Source organism: Anguilla anguilla, chromosome 9 (genome assembly GCF_013347855.1).
Source record: "Anguilla anguilla isolate fAngAng1 chromosome 9, fAngAng1.pri, whole genome shotgun sequence".
Lineage (NCBI taxonomy): Eukaryota > Metazoa > Chordata > Actinopteri > Anguilliformes > Anguillidae > Anguilla > Anguilla anguilla.
Genome location: NC_049209.1, coordinates 12,149,820 through 12,165,570, shown reverse-complemented (window position 1 = coordinate 12,165,570; position 15,751 = coordinate 12,149,820). Strand labels below are relative to the sequence as shown.

Genomic DNA, 15,751 nt, shown 5'->3' with positions numbered 1-15,751 from the left:
ATTTTGAACATATTTCAAAGATAATAAGCTCATTAACTAACTTCTACAATTCTTTCTCTTGAATGGCACCTCTTAGCAATCTCTCTCCTAACAATGAAAATGAAAATCAACAATTTTTCAGAGAAACAAAGTCGATTCCACAGGTATTCTACAAAGGTCTTAAGAGGATTACGGTTTCCCCCAGATAAAATCAAATAATCTATCCTATAACAGTAACAAAATTTCACTTCAACTCAGTAAACAAAAATTGTCTTTATGTCTTAAAAAAAAAACAAACATAACCTGTGTGGATGTTAACAGGGAACTGCTGCTCTCGTGAAATGCGCCCAATTTGGCACTGATTGCACTTAATCCGCTCTTTCAGAGGTGAAATGGATGACAGAAAGGCTGCCCTGATAGGCAGATGGCACCTCCATGCCTCATCTTCAAAATTCATTCAGATGTCCTTCTCTCTAATTCAAAACAGCACGCTCCATTGCATACTAATTGAGGATTTTAACTCGCTCTTTTAATTATTGACAAGGCTTTGTTTCTTATTCATTATTTGTTTGAACACAGTTATTATCATGCCGATGTCGATTTTTATTATTATTATTATTATTATTATTATTATTATTACTAATAATAATAATTGGTAAACTGCAATATTATTGTTGTTATTGCAGTTTAACTTTGTGATGCCAATTAATCAATGCTGTTTCTGATATAAAAAGCATATTCTGACGAGGCACACATAACTAAACTAGTTTCTAGTAGGCTATATAGGTTCATTGAAACTGCTAAAATTGTTGAGTAGGTTAACCCATGTTAGCCTGGTTACCCCAGTGATTAGCTTAGGTAGTCTAGAGTCCTGACTTATTACAGCAGTGACAGTGAGAAGTACTCTGCACTGTACAGATTAAATAGAGACAGATAAATGACTGTAACTCGAAAAATCCTTTCTTATCAGAAGGGAGAAAAACCCAGTTGCCATGCTTGTTACAGCAAATATTTTAATGGTAAACAAACGAACTGGAGCAACTGGCAGAAGATAGACTTTACGGCCATTGGAAGTGTCTGTCATTCTTCAGAAATGACATCCAGCTGACTGTTGCTGCTCCCGCTCCTAATGAGACTGATCGGAAATAAAGCCGCATCCAGATGAGGTTCTCGGTGCGCACGCTAATCCCGAGGCCGAGCGACACGAGAGCCTGGCGCGTGTGACGCGCTGCGTCGGCACGCTCGCGACCGACGGCCTCCCCCCGAGACGTTCAGAGTAAGCGCATCGTTACGCACCCTCTGCGTAATGCGTCAAAGTTAACAGCGCGCCTCGTTTCTCCCGCTTTCTCAACCGCGCGTATCCGTAATCACAAGCGCACGTCCGTTTTCCTCGCCTATGCGTAGTGCGCCATGGATTTAACAACCAGAGATGGAGTCGCCGCTTTCGGCGCGCGACCCAGTTCCCAGCCCACGTTACTCATCACCAGCCACGCCGATTAAGCCGATGGCACTCCACATCTCGCAATGTGTCCTACCGCTGCTGGGGGGCTATAAATAGAATTCCACGTTTCCATAACGTTTCTTTGTCGTCTAGCTCCTGCTTCCTTGTTTTTTTGCTGGAATGCGGAAACGCTCAGTGCCACATCACTGAAATTCGTACACGACCCCCCCCCCCCCCCCCCGCACTGTCAGACCCAAGTTTCAGCAATGAGCTCCTAGCGAGACTGAATCCTCTCCCTTTGTCCGTGATTACAGACTCGGACTGAAAACAACTTTTCTGTTTCATCGGCTTCCTGGACTCTCTGATTTCGCTGTGGACTTTCATGTTTAATAGAACGGTAATAGTTCTACTCGAAGAGCCTCATGTTAAAAGCCTGCTGCTAATATAGCTTTTAAACTGCCTCTGGTAGTCCTATGACTTGATGCATATAAAATCCATAAAAGAAATCAGCCAAAACTGAGCAGAGCAGAGTATTCATAAATACTGTGAGATTCATAAAAGAAAATAACTACAAGCCTGTACTATAGCTTTTCCATAAAGTGCAGCAGGTCAAAGTCATGCAATATGGTTATTATGGGTGTGTATTTGCCATTTTGTCCCACAAAAGTAAATTGCATTGAGGCAGCAGATTATGGAAATGCAATGCAGAATTTCTACAGGTATAGAATTGCAAGAGACTTACAGTACAATTACACGTCTACATTGTGGCAGTATCAACAATAATACATCAAACCAATATTTGATCTATTCTAACACATGAAAAGTTCATGAGCATAAACTTAAATATAGTTTACATAACTTTGCACTGGAGCCAATCTTCCCAATGCCAAGTGTTCATTTGATAATAATTAGAGAAAAATGATTGTGATGTTAACTGTTGATTTCCTTTACTGAGCTTTCACATTTCTCAAAGGCCTGTGTCTACCCTTCAGGTTAATCATTTGAATTCATCTGACATTCTGTGTCATTAGTTTCCATTTGGAAATTAAATAAAGCACAGTTTTTAAAGTAACTGAAATGGAGAGCAGGGTTAGGGCAAGGCCTACATATTTAAACACAACCCATCACGCAATCCATGTTGAAACCTTTCAGCATGAGTGACAGGAGATCTGATCAAAACATTTCCCGCTTCCTAAAGAATAATCACACATAAAAAAGAAGCAGACTGTGGCTCTGGCACTGCTTTTGCCTACAGAAGCAACATGAATTCCTTAGTGTTTAAACGAGATTTCACTGAATTATTGGATTAAATGTTGAGTTTCTAAATCTTGGATTTCAGGCAAAATGACATACAACACTCGTGTAAACCTCAGATATTTTAATTCACGGCATGCAGTTTTGGTTGGCTTGTTCACCGGGGCCCACAGCTGAATCACAATAACTTCATTAAAAACGATTTAAAAAAAAAAAACACAAGCACTAATTAGGGCTCATATCGCCAATCAACCCATGAGATGGATTGCTGATAGATCATTAATAATGTAATTAATATTCTTTTACATTAAGTCAAGCGTAGAAATTCACATTCTTGAGAAAATAAAATTGCTGAGAGACTGTCAAATTTTTATTCGAATCAAAATTCTACCAAACGTTATTTGATGGAGACAAACAGAGAACCTGATGAGGATCTGATGCGAGCACTGGTGCAATACGCAGTGGCTGCATTAATCTGCAGTAGGAATACTGTAAAAGCAGCAGGTGAGATGTGGCTGAACGAGCAGACGCGCTAGGATCTGCAGTGCTTCCAAACCCTTTGCAGAGCCCGTTCGGCTATCTGGAGGCTGTGAGTAGGGTCGCACGCTCTCCTGAGGGCGAGCGTCGCTCCTTCTGTCAGGGAAGCAGACGATGCGCAGCCCGGAGTCACACCCCAGCCTGCGTCGCTCGAGGCCCAGCGTGGCTCTCTTTCTTTCTCTTTCCTTTCCTTCCTTCTTTCTTTCTTTCTTTCATTCCATTCTCATTTTTTTAAAATGAATAACACAGGCTTCTCTGTATAGCCTCAGAAACCTGTTTTCTTTGCTAAGCCCTTATCCCGAGGCTTCTTAAGAGCGCTATCGGGTGACGGCGTTCGGTTTCTTTATTGTTTCCGAAGGTGTTTTCTGATGGGAAAGGTGAGGAGGCCGATGAAAACACGCTCTTCAAAGTCGGTAAACAGTGCGGCTCTGTCGTTAAACTTTCCCCAAACAAACACTTTGCCTCCTGCCGTCGAAATGGTAATACGGAGTATGGCGGTAGTTAAAGTGAAATACGAGGACCGGGGGGATAGAAATAAAGAGAAGAAAACCTAAACAAGCTCAAAGCCACCTTCATGTTGTCGGGCAAAATAAGTACAGTGTTTGAAACAACAGCACTCATCAAGAAAAGCCCTTACCAAACAGTTCACTTGCATTTACGCAGCCTTTGGGTGAACTCGTGCTCCAGTTTAAACAAATACTAGCTTGTTTGAGCTACAGACCAACCACACCTTTCTTCACTAAGGAACAGTCACACTAAGGCCCCTCTTGTTCTTGCTCATCAGCGCCCTCTGCTGAAATTATGCAGGGTCAGTCTTTCTTGTCGGGCCTTAGTACCCAATCGCAGGACTCTGGAGCAGCAGAATCAGTCCAAAAATGAGAACAGAAAAAAAACCTGTCAGCATTTTCCCACTGGTCATTTCGGACCACAAATTGGCAAATCAATAAGGAAAACAACATTGTCTCTCACTGATTTTGTTTCCATGTTCATCACACTAAATATAAATGTAGAGGACATATATTTTTAAAAGCACACTGGCATTTTCACAACTGACATTTTATTGGGAAACTCTTAAGACTGTGAGTCTCATTGAAATATCCAGAAATGTCAAGCTTGTACATCCACAGCTAAATTCTCAATAAAAGCTCTACCACCTCTATGAAAAGCAAGCATACAGACCTCTTTCCAAGAGGCTAAACAAACAGAACCAGTCGTGTAGTAAACTGTCAAGACTGCTACAAGAAGCAGAGACACACTATTTCCAGACAGACACAAACACAACAGATTAGAGGTCATCTTTGCTATTAGTCTGGGCTTTGAGTATCTCTGACCACTTTCTTTTGGTAATGCGTTTCAAGAGTGACAGCTTGACATGGCAGTCAGAGTTCTTCCCCTTTATTACAATTATTTCAGAACAAAAATCAGCAGACACAGTAGGGTATTATGTGTGTTTTAGAAAGTAATGAATATTAATAAGCCAAATTAGCATATCCATCAGGCACGCTCGACGGTAGCCATCTCATTCACCCTGCCGTCGAACAAATCCTTTTATGCATTTTCAATGGAAATTTCTCCTCTGCAGAAGAACGTGATTATTACAGCTTTATCTACTACAGCCAATGAGGGTTTTAGGAATGGTGCTACTGTCTATGCGTTCACTGAGCACACAGGGTTCTGTTATCAAAAAAAGATCAGATTTACACTGTGCAGACTGATTGTATTTCATTTCATTTATTTAATCTTTTTACAATATAAAGATAGTGACTGTCAGGTCCCAATTTATAGGACAATCTTAAAAATAAGCAGAGCTATCAGCCATATCAGGATGAATATATTAATATAAATATGAACTGAACTATCAAGGAGGACATGCTAGAAACCTTCAGAGACTACAGTGTTTCTGCAATGTTACACACAGTGTTACTGCAACACTACACAGAGCGCAGAATTATTTCCTTTGGTAAATAATGCTCAGCACCAAAAAGTAATTCTGGAACCCAGCTATAAATACAAATCTCTAGTTAATCAGCTGCCTTGATACAATGGCCACTGTGTGCAATTAGTTCCTCTTCAAAAAGTAACGTAGAACACCAAAGACCTATAGAGTTAAAAGTAGCATGCACCGATTGATCAAAAATGAACACAGCTACTGGTCAGAATGACCATTAAAATAATCAATATTTCCACTAAGAGATGTGTTATAAAGCATCACTACTGCAAAGGAATTCGAATAAAAAAGGTAGCGAAAAACTATTGTGTTGACACTACAGTACATGTAATAAAATTAAAAAAAGAAAATGACATTTGTATTTAATTAATGGAGTAATCTACTGTCTTCCCAGGATGCCTGAAATCTCATGCTGTTAACAGCCTGTGCCTGAAGTGTTCACAGCCTTAGGGATTTTGTTTTGCATAATAAAGTACTGGTCCTACACCTCATCTTTGCCTGGCATGCAACGACATAATCAGTCGGTCTGAGAAGAGGCTTTAATACAGGAGACATATGGTGATTGCAGCACTCAATCAAAGACTCATCTCCTTAAATTAATAGAATATTGCGAGCACAAGAGTTACAGCACTTTGAGATAATGATGGTTTACTCTAAATGAGACAACAAACATGAAAACATCAAGGATTACCATAGTTTCACAAATTAAATAGTTTCACAAATTTAAAAAAAAGTCAAATGAATAAAGAAAGACCTAAAATATCAGGGGTTCTTTGTGACAGAATATTTAACCCACATTGTAAAGAGCATTCCAATGACTGTTCTACTTGACCGCAGACAGCAGCACATTTTGAATGAATAACCTTTGCCGCGTTCAGATTTGCATAAAACCAACTTTTCTGAGATAAAGGCATCAAAACCATATCTTTACTCAGAAATAAATGCTACAATACACTGAATTGCACTATTTTCTGCCTACATCAATAAAGACTTTCAGTAACTTTCAGGAAACCCCTCTGTCAAGAAACTTCATTTGAAACACCAGCGTGGTGATCAAATCAAATCGCATGCAAATGGTCAAACATTTCCCACTGCGAGAGAAAATATTTAATTAAATTATGTAAAACATACCAGGTGTTGGGACGTACTGTTGCAATATGGTAAAACTCATCTCCCCTCTGAGTGAGGCCACTGCTATTGTTTGGGGTTAACGGATCCTCATTGATAAACTCGGCAAGATAAGAAAGAAAGGAAGAAACGACAAAAGAAAGAAAGACGGAAAGAAAGAAACGCGCCTTTTGTTCCCACCTCTTCACTTATTTGGGCCTCCAGCACACTTTAAACCGGCTTTTTTCCACTTCTGGACCTATTCAGGCCTTGGTGAAGACAAGGCCTCATTCTCCCTCCAATTGGATTTACAAGATGCAGCAGCCAGGCATAAACAAGTTGCCATGGAAACACCAGGTTTTGCTGATGATCTCTTTCTCTCTCTCTCTCTCTCTCTCTCTCTCTCACACACACACACACACAGACACGCTACTGAAAGTGCATTTGTAACTGCATACAGGTGTTGGATACTCAGCTCTGCTCAACTCTAATTCATCAAGAGTTGACAGTTATAAGACTTCTTAGCTTTAGGGTGGGGCTATATTTGCTTGTTAATTCAAATATTTGTCAAGTGGAGTGGGGAGGACTGCCAGATTTTCCTCACGTATCTTGGCAGATTTTTATCACAAAGTTTTTGTATAACACCAAGATGTTAATTTACCGTGCAGATGTGGGTTTGCACAGTAATTAATTGGCAACATCAATATAACTGTGATTAACGCCTTATCCAGTCTAAACAGTCAAAAACAGTTCTTAAAAACGCACGGTTTTCCTGATGTATGTAGCAGCTCAGATGATGTAAATAGCACCAGGTAGCGCAGAGCCACCAGCGGCTTACAGACACAAGTTTGGTTCCCAGAATGCAGTGCGAAATAAAGGCATTGTAAAAATGATTGAACAAAAAAAAAAAAAAACTTTGATTCCTAACCAGCCCTTATAATCCTGAAGACCCAACTGTTGCACATAGTCACTTAAATTACCTAATGCCAAATAAAACTGTCCAAAGCTATTTTACCAAGGTGAACCCATAGCACACATTTTCAAAACACAGTGTACCATCATGAAAACAGAAAGATGCTGTGTTATGTTATAAATAAATTATAATAATAACTAAATAACAAAAATTCCACCTCTATAAAAGCACAATAGTTGATTCACCAGAAAGGGGCATTAAATTACACTGTGGTTTGAAAGGATGTCAACCCAAACAAACAGCAAAAGGGTACTGAAAGAAACTGTACTTTCATCTTTAACATAAAATTTTAATAAAAATTAACGGAAACGTACATTTTAAATATTAAAACTAGATGATATAGAAATGTATGTCTTCCATACACTGAAGATAATATTCATTGGTAATACTTAAACATGGGTTGGCTCTTGAATATGAATATAGACTATGATATCGTGCAATGGCAAATTCATTTCCACTTTATGTCATCGCCTTAGAGTTTCTATAGTTACAAGAAATAAGTTACCGTAATGCAAGTCAAAATTTTAAGCAGACATTGATGCTGATATACCTTTTAGCTCCCAGTTAAACTAGGCATCTGGTAACCCATAGCACATGAAAAATAAAATATCAAATCCCACAATCCTATACTCAAAGAATCTTTTATTACAGATCCTGTTCTGTGGAGTTTACTGTTAATCATACAAAATGAGAAAGGAATCATTTCTTAAACTACGGAAATGTCCAGCTATATTTTCTATAGAATGAACAGAGAGCTTTTGTTGGTTAATTCCAAAGACCATTATGTTAATTCCAAAACCAAAAAGCCATATGTTCATAATTAAAACCCTTGCTACCACAGCACCACACACTATAGGCTAGTTGTTAATGTATGAATGCATTTCCTGACCATAATTATCCATATGTCAAAATCGACCTGAAAAAGCTTCCATTTGTTTAGCATTACTGCAATTAGATCATAACCCCTCTCATCTGAACAACTTCTCTTCAGAGGCCTGATGAGTGAACCATTACTACAGGTTATGATACTACTGTGTGCGACTCATCTGAACACGAAACACATAGGGGAAAAAGGGAGGGAGGTATGAGGTTGGGGTGCCATTTATAAATCCCCCATCCCTCCCCCTCCTCATCTCCTTCTCTTTTTTTCTTACAAATGAACACAGGATTTTAGACCGACTTGAATGCAACCAATTAAAGAGTGCGTTTTACTCATTATTGAGAATATGCAAATGAGGTTCATTCACATTTTTTCATGCTGTGACAATGCTCTTGAGTCGTACCCCCCCTCCCAAAAAAAAAAAAAAAAAAAGATTCTCATGAGGGGCTCCCCATGCTCGCTCCACCCATCTCCCCTTAACAAATTCCAAGAGAGAATACAAGCACATGACTTGGCATCCTCCCTCAGCCCAAAATACCCCCACGCTTGAGGAGGGATACAATAGAATTGCGGGGTGCACTGGCAGGCTGTAGCACCAGGCCCGGCTAGGCTAGGCCTTTCAACTGTCACCATTCATATCTCCCTCAATGGGCCTCACGCTAGCTATGAGGTAAGGAAATATTCAAAGCCTGTTTTGTGAGCTGTGGACATCCCCTGTGCCGCTACCGCTGAATAAAAAAAAAAACCCATATGGGGCAAATTGTAATAAACTGATTTCTGAGACCAAAAAGCAGCGTGAACAGGCCATATTTCAATTCAAATTAATAAAGTTTTTCCCACAGACAAGCTAATTTATCCCTGCTGGAGTAATACTGAGACCGGCAGAATGGTGAATTCAGGTACTTTATTTTCCTTTATTTCATGGTATAATTAGACGGCTGCTGAACAATGACTCCTCGCCCAAAGAGGCGGTTCAGAGTGTGTGAACTGCTGCCCCGAGGAGTCGTTACGTGAGGAGAAAAGGGGGACAGGCTCACAGTGAAAGGAAATTTATGCGCTGCAATAATTCACCGTGCCCCAAACTTTGTGCAGAGGTAACCAGCCAGTACCATCTAAGATGTCTGTATCAGAGATAGAGGTAAAATAAAAATATAATTCAATTTAACATTTAGTTTTTTTTTTTGTTTTTTTTACTTTTCAGTGATTTCACAGCCATGTATTGAACAGCCACTTTTATTGTGCCTGGTTTTCAATGTAGGCTATTGTGACACCAGGAATCTTGTGTCAAGCAGTGGCTAGCACTACGAAGTGAGCACTTATCTTTGTTGAGTGTTTAAGTATCTTTTATATGTGGTAATGATTCATTGCCCTTTTTCGACACACACTGGTTTTTTATGACCCCTCACTGAACTACTTTGTAAATGTGAGAGGTGGGGAAAAAAAGCCTTGAAATCAGATCACTTCCTGATTTGAGGGGAAAATATAAATAACAGAGGACAAATTGACAGAAATTTCTATGAAAAGAATTTCTCACTACATGATGCTTGTTCACACCTGCACCCATTCTAGTGTTTAAGGTTGCACAAACTACGCATTGTTCTCCAAGCACTGTACAGCATAATGGCTTTTGTGTCAGTGAGCACAGTGTGTTCAAATCACGGTGGTGCTCATACTGGTCAGTCCGAGGTTACGGGGACTTAAATCCACTCGCGGAGTGGCATCAAGTTGCGAGGACTTGAAGCCACTCTGCCTTCTCAGAATTACAGAAATGAAATAGCACCTCGGAGGTTCGAGCTTCCTCAAAAGCATTGAGCGCTGCTGGTGTACTGGGGGCAGAATCTGCCTAAACATGGGCAGACAGGGTATCGGAGTCGGCCAGAGAGGACCAAGCCATCAGCAGATTAAAACCATTACATGTGTTCTGCTTCTGAGTTCTATTCTGGTCTCTTAGTGCGAGCGCGGAGATTACGAGGGATGCACTAATTGCAAGGCAGTCCCGTCTCCTCCAGACGAAGGACCTGGCTTTAAGTAGGAGCTCTCGTGGGCTCGAGACTGGGACACAGGCATGGCTGTGCGAATTATCTAATGATCCCAATTACCATCATGTTGGTCAGAAGGTTCCTGGAACGGGTCAGAGGACATGACAAAGAGAGCCGGGGCAGGCTTCTCCTTTATGCTCCACTGTGATCGTTTGCTGCATTAACTTGGGGGGAAAAAAAGAAGAAAAAAAAACCTAGCAGGAACATGTTCTTTTCCAAACCTAATTTATGACAGAATCCTCTGGGCACATCTCAGCATAAATAAATTAAAATGTTGCATTGGTTCAAATAATGGTTCATAATAGGTATGGATTTAAGTCATCATTTGCTAAAGTAAATCCATAACCTAAATGCAATGTAGACTCGTTTCAAGATAAATTACCAAAACGAGCATGCTCAGTTTTTATTCTGACCTGCAGGCACGATGAAAGTTAATACCGACTACTGTTAAATCCATGGGTTTACAGTGGTATACATGTCATAACAGAAATTAAAAGAACTGTCAGTAAAAACATGTCATGTTTGTCGCTGTCAAACTTAATGCATTCCAAATTAGACTATTTTATCTAAAGAGGTGTGATGTGGTCAATTATCCCCTGAGTGCACACATACACATTACATCCTCTGTGACTAATTTACATCTTTTGACAGTCCTATGCATATATCTTCCCTGTCGCACTCACACGTGTAGCTGTCTGGTACAAGACACGAACGGCAGATTCGGTTTCAAAAGATGTCTAAAATCCCAAATTACACAAATAAATGCAGGCATGAGTCACAGCGAGACAAACAGGAAGGCAAGTCTGTTCCTGTGAATACAGCTGGTATCCATGGTATCAAATGACAGGTTATGGAGCCCTTGAATTTAGAATACTTAATGTTGTGCTTATTCACAATGTCAGCGGTGGAAAAGGCCAGGGCCTGTTTCTAGGTGGCCATGTTTACGCCTGGAAATTTGTGGTTGTCTTGAATTTCTGAGAGGAATGCTGCAGTGAGATGTCTCGCTTGGATTTTTCAAGAACGCATTAGCCAACCCATGGTTCGAAGTGAGTGAATTCCATGCAAAGGGTTAAGCAAGAGCCATAGCAGAGGTATGGCCACATTTGCATTCAAGAATATCCTCACTGTATGCTTTTTTATTACTTTGTTTTTTGATAATAATACAGATGTCAACATCTGTGTTTTTTAGAGTTTCTGAAAGCTCACGTACATTAAACTAAAATGTAGGTTCGACACAATGAATCAAATATTGTTTCCTGATAAATTATTGCCCTGGACTTTGCACAGAACCTAAATGAAGACCGTTCATTCATATAACATCATCATTCACATTTCTACAAACATTTAACCACAGTTTCTGGTACACACATGCCAGAGGACTCAAGAGTGTCTCCATTCCAAAGCTAGGAGTGTACACAAACACATCCTTAGACCTGGACTGCGCCTGTATCGTGAACGAGCCAAACGGAAGGCTTCCTCGCAACGTTCCCTGTAAGAGGCTGGGCAGCAGCAGGCTGCTTTCCATTACTTGGGGTGGGAGGGGGGGGGGGGGGGAGGGGGGGTGGATACAGATGGACTCCCTGCGGTCTGCCGAAGATCCCAGATCCAGGCCCGAGCCTCTCGACAGCCGGGGCCAGCGCAGCGATGCAGCCAAGACTCTCCCGGTGATGAAAAGCGCCCGCATGCCAGAGTGCCGTGGGGGACGATGGTCCTTGACCGGTCTCCCCCCGGTGCTCGCCTCAGACTATAATACGCGCACCTAATGAGGATATTCCAGGCTGGCCTGCCAGAGATAATGATGTGATGAAACGGGGCTTCGCTTTAACGGCTGAGGGGGAAAACACTTTATTACCTGGTACGGGCTGAAATGCGAAGGCAGCATGAGCGGAGATGAAGGTTCGGTTGCGTGCCGACGGCCCACTCTTCAGCAAACCGCGGGCCAAGCTTTGTGGACAATTTTGAGCATCATACTGAAGACTCGTTGGCTCTTTTAAGAAAGTGCCTTATATAGAGAAAGGAGAAAACTGTCACTTTGACAGCTTGTGAAAGTAGGCAAAACCAGGCAGGCACAAGATAATTAAACACAGCTTAAGCCCTACTTCCAAGAATAAGGTTTCTGGGTGTGCCCATCACAGAAATTAGATGACACTGTACCTGCAGGTGTACAGAAGCTCAGAGTCATACCTGAGCATGTGAACATCCTCTGCAAAATGTAACATCACTCAAAATGAACAAATATTTGTTTCTTTGGTTGATGACTTAGGTCTCTAGTTTGGCGGGCTAAACTTATCTCTATATGTTGTGGAGAGCATATAGTGAAGCTGATTTGAAAGCCAAAGCCGTTTTAATGACAAATCAAAAATACTATGTTTTTCTACCTCCCCCCCTCCACCTTCCCCCTTCACAAAATAGACTTTCATTTCCTTTCTAATTTTAGTCACTAGGGGTTATGGAATTCAGGATCAAGATTGTTTTAATTAAAAATAAGAATATCAGATTCTCATTAACACGGATGGTAACTCATTACATTTAAAGCAAAGAATAATTCCATATGGAAAAGTCTGTTCCATCATACACAGACATTTTACAATGCCTTCATTTTCTTTAAAGATTTAACCTACCACAGCTAGCTAGGGAAGCTGTTCATCAGAAACACAATGCAAAAAACAAACACGAGTAGGCAGACGACAAAAGAGGGAGGAGGAGTGGAGACAGAGGGAGTCCATCTTCAGGGGCAGCATTTCCGTTTTTGACAGCTCGAATTGAGTCGTCTGTAGGGCTGGAGCTAAGGGTAGAGGGGGCCCCAACTTTTAAATGCCTTCATTATTGATGTGTAACAAAGCGAAAGTAGAGTGCAGAAGAAGAAGGAGGAGGCAGGGAAGAATGTACAGGCCCAATATTTATCTTGTAACTCTGTGCCAGCTGCCGCACGGATCCCAGCTACACTTATTATTCCCATCGACAAAAGCAGCAAATGATTGATGGTGCTCCCCCTCTTCGACAAGTGCAGGGTAGTCTTCCTCACGTCTGACTACCCCACCAATGACGTCCCTCCCCCACCCCCATCTCACTCCCAAAGAGACAGCAAGACTCAGAGAGCTGCCCTGGTAATGTATTCGTGTCGGTTGAGTCAACAGGGAACAAGACTGTTTTTTTTTTCATGCCCCCCCCCCCCCGCCCCCTCCCCCTCACCCCTACCCACTATCCTCAGAACTTTTTCATTTCTGTCTGCAGTTTCTTTAAGGAATATATATTTATATAAACTACCTGGGAAGACCATCAGGATTAATTTCTTATCAATAGAATACATATTGCAGAGTGGTAATTTAATATGTTCTCTGCAAGGGGGGACACCCCACATGTTCAGAGTCAAAAATGAGAAATATTTCGATTTATTTCAATGTGCCCGAAGCCTGCACAAGAGGAAATAAGCACAGAGAGACCTGCCATTGGGGCGAGGGGGGGAGGGGGGATGAGATAATGAGAGAGCACATGGTTCCGCCTCGCTAAATGGGAGTGGAAGTGACCAAACCAATGTTGCCACACGAACGTTTGTGACATAGTCATCAATCTTCAGGTACCCAAAGTACAATATAGCAATTATCTAGTACACCAATGCAGTAACAGGGATAATTACTGTGACTGCCAAGGAATAGCAAGTAATGCCAGCTTACAGGGTTATGCTTATCAATGGGCCCCCTCCACCCACATCTTGGAGACGATACAAATAAAACCACAAAGAAGTCCCTCTCTAATGACTTGTTCACTTCCACAAAGATACAAACATCTGTTCCAATCAAGACTGCATGGGTGATGCTTTGTTCAAAATCATTATTTTGTTCCACATTTACACACTGTGGTGGCAAATGGCTGTATGAACAGAAAATAGTTCTGGCTTCTGTTGGCTTGCTCTCTGTTAGCTTGCCATCTCCAGGGGTCCCTGGGACCTAAAATTTGTGCTCACCATGACACATAGCTAAGAAACAAGTGTGTAAAGTGGTTTGCTTCCAATTGCACATTTTCAATTACGTCTAGAGACAGAGAAAGTGTGTTCAGCTATAATTACAACAGCATGTGCTCTACAAACATTATTGGCTTTCAAAATGGAGGCCTCAGCACAGAATGTAATGGCCACTGCTATAAAGCTTTTGCAAAACCCAAACTGCTGGGTGTGGTAAGAGTCCAACTGAATATGAGAACTAGACATACGTACAAAAAAGGGACGGATATATTTTGCTGCACGTAATCAATTTTTTTCAAAAAGTGCCTGGTGATTCACACTTTAAAAAAAGTAAAACAGGAGTCAAATCATGACAAAAAAGAATTAATGAAAAGGCATCGCTTGGCGTTATAATTGTGAGCCGAGCTTTCTAAAGGCGTTCAAGATTCCTACCATGCTGGAAAGCTCTATACTCCCTACCTTTCATTCCCAGCTTTGCCTCGGAGATCGGGGGGTGGCAATTAGCTGGTTCGACTATTGCAAGGCAGCACAATTTGTCTTTCTCATGCCTGGCAGGCCACAAGCAAGTCTTAGCTAGTAATAACTCTCAAGAACACATATGACCTTAGGACAATTCCCATACGCACCAGCAAGGCGCTGGTAGCTAAGGACAAAACAAGATCGACTTACAGAATGGCAAGATTTATTATCTAACTGAACAAACTGTAAGGGGAAGAATAACACTTTTATTTATTTCCTTTCACCTCTCTGCTGGTGTTCAATATTTATCTTTCTTTGTTTGTAGATGAACTGTCACAAATATTTTTTTTCCTCCCATCCTCTCTTGAACTAGCTTGGCATTCCTGGTGCACGTTCCTCAGATACGTCTCCTTTCCTCTCGCCCTGCCATCTTCCTCCCAAACAGAGAGAGAGAGAGAGCAAAGGGCAGAAGCCAATAAAAGAAGACAAAGGGAAGGGGCTCAGACTTTGCCTAAGTCCTAACTTCAGCCTGTGAACGCACTGCTTGCTCCATGCCTCCGCAGAAAACAAATTCTACTGACATATTCTGACCAGCGATCAAAGAATACACACAATTTCCAGCAATTGCTTATTGAAGCAATAAAACTGTCACCCTGAAGGCCACTATCTGAAAATGAGTGTGTATAAGAGCTGTCCTTTTCATTTCCAAGTTAGTGCTGTCCCCTATTGTGTTGCTTTCCCTTCCTCTTGTGCTGTACAGGATGTTTTCTTCTCTGAACTGTGAACTTTGCCATAGAAATAAACGCAAGCACACATTGGCAAGTTAGTTTCATGATTGCTGAACTGTGCTTATGAAAAAAAAGAAAAAGGCCTTCCTGCTTTTAATTATGATTCAAAGTTAAGGACAAATGAAATGTAAACTTGGATGCTGGTACTCAAACCCAAATTCAGCCAATATTTCAGCTGGACCCCAGTCAAATTGGATCGCAGGGCATGCTCAATATTATTCAAATGAATGAAAATGACCATATCTTAGATAAAAACTAATCTCCTCTAAAGTAGAACCAAGGAACCAAAGAATACACATTTAATGAGCTGTTTACTCCAAGTTTGAGGGTTAAATGGGGTTAAATGGAACAAATCTGAGAAAAGTAAAGTTTGTTCAATTCGGAG

General features: G+C 41.1%; 1 protein-coding gene across 1 annotated transcript in view; it reads right to left on the bottom strand.

The window, feature by feature from the left end:
* LOC118236111 (ephrin-B1-like) overlaps nucleotides 1-15,751 on the bottom strand; it is an 81,916-nt gene that overhangs the window by 42,449 nt on the left and 23,716 nt on the right. The window lies entirely within an intron of this gene.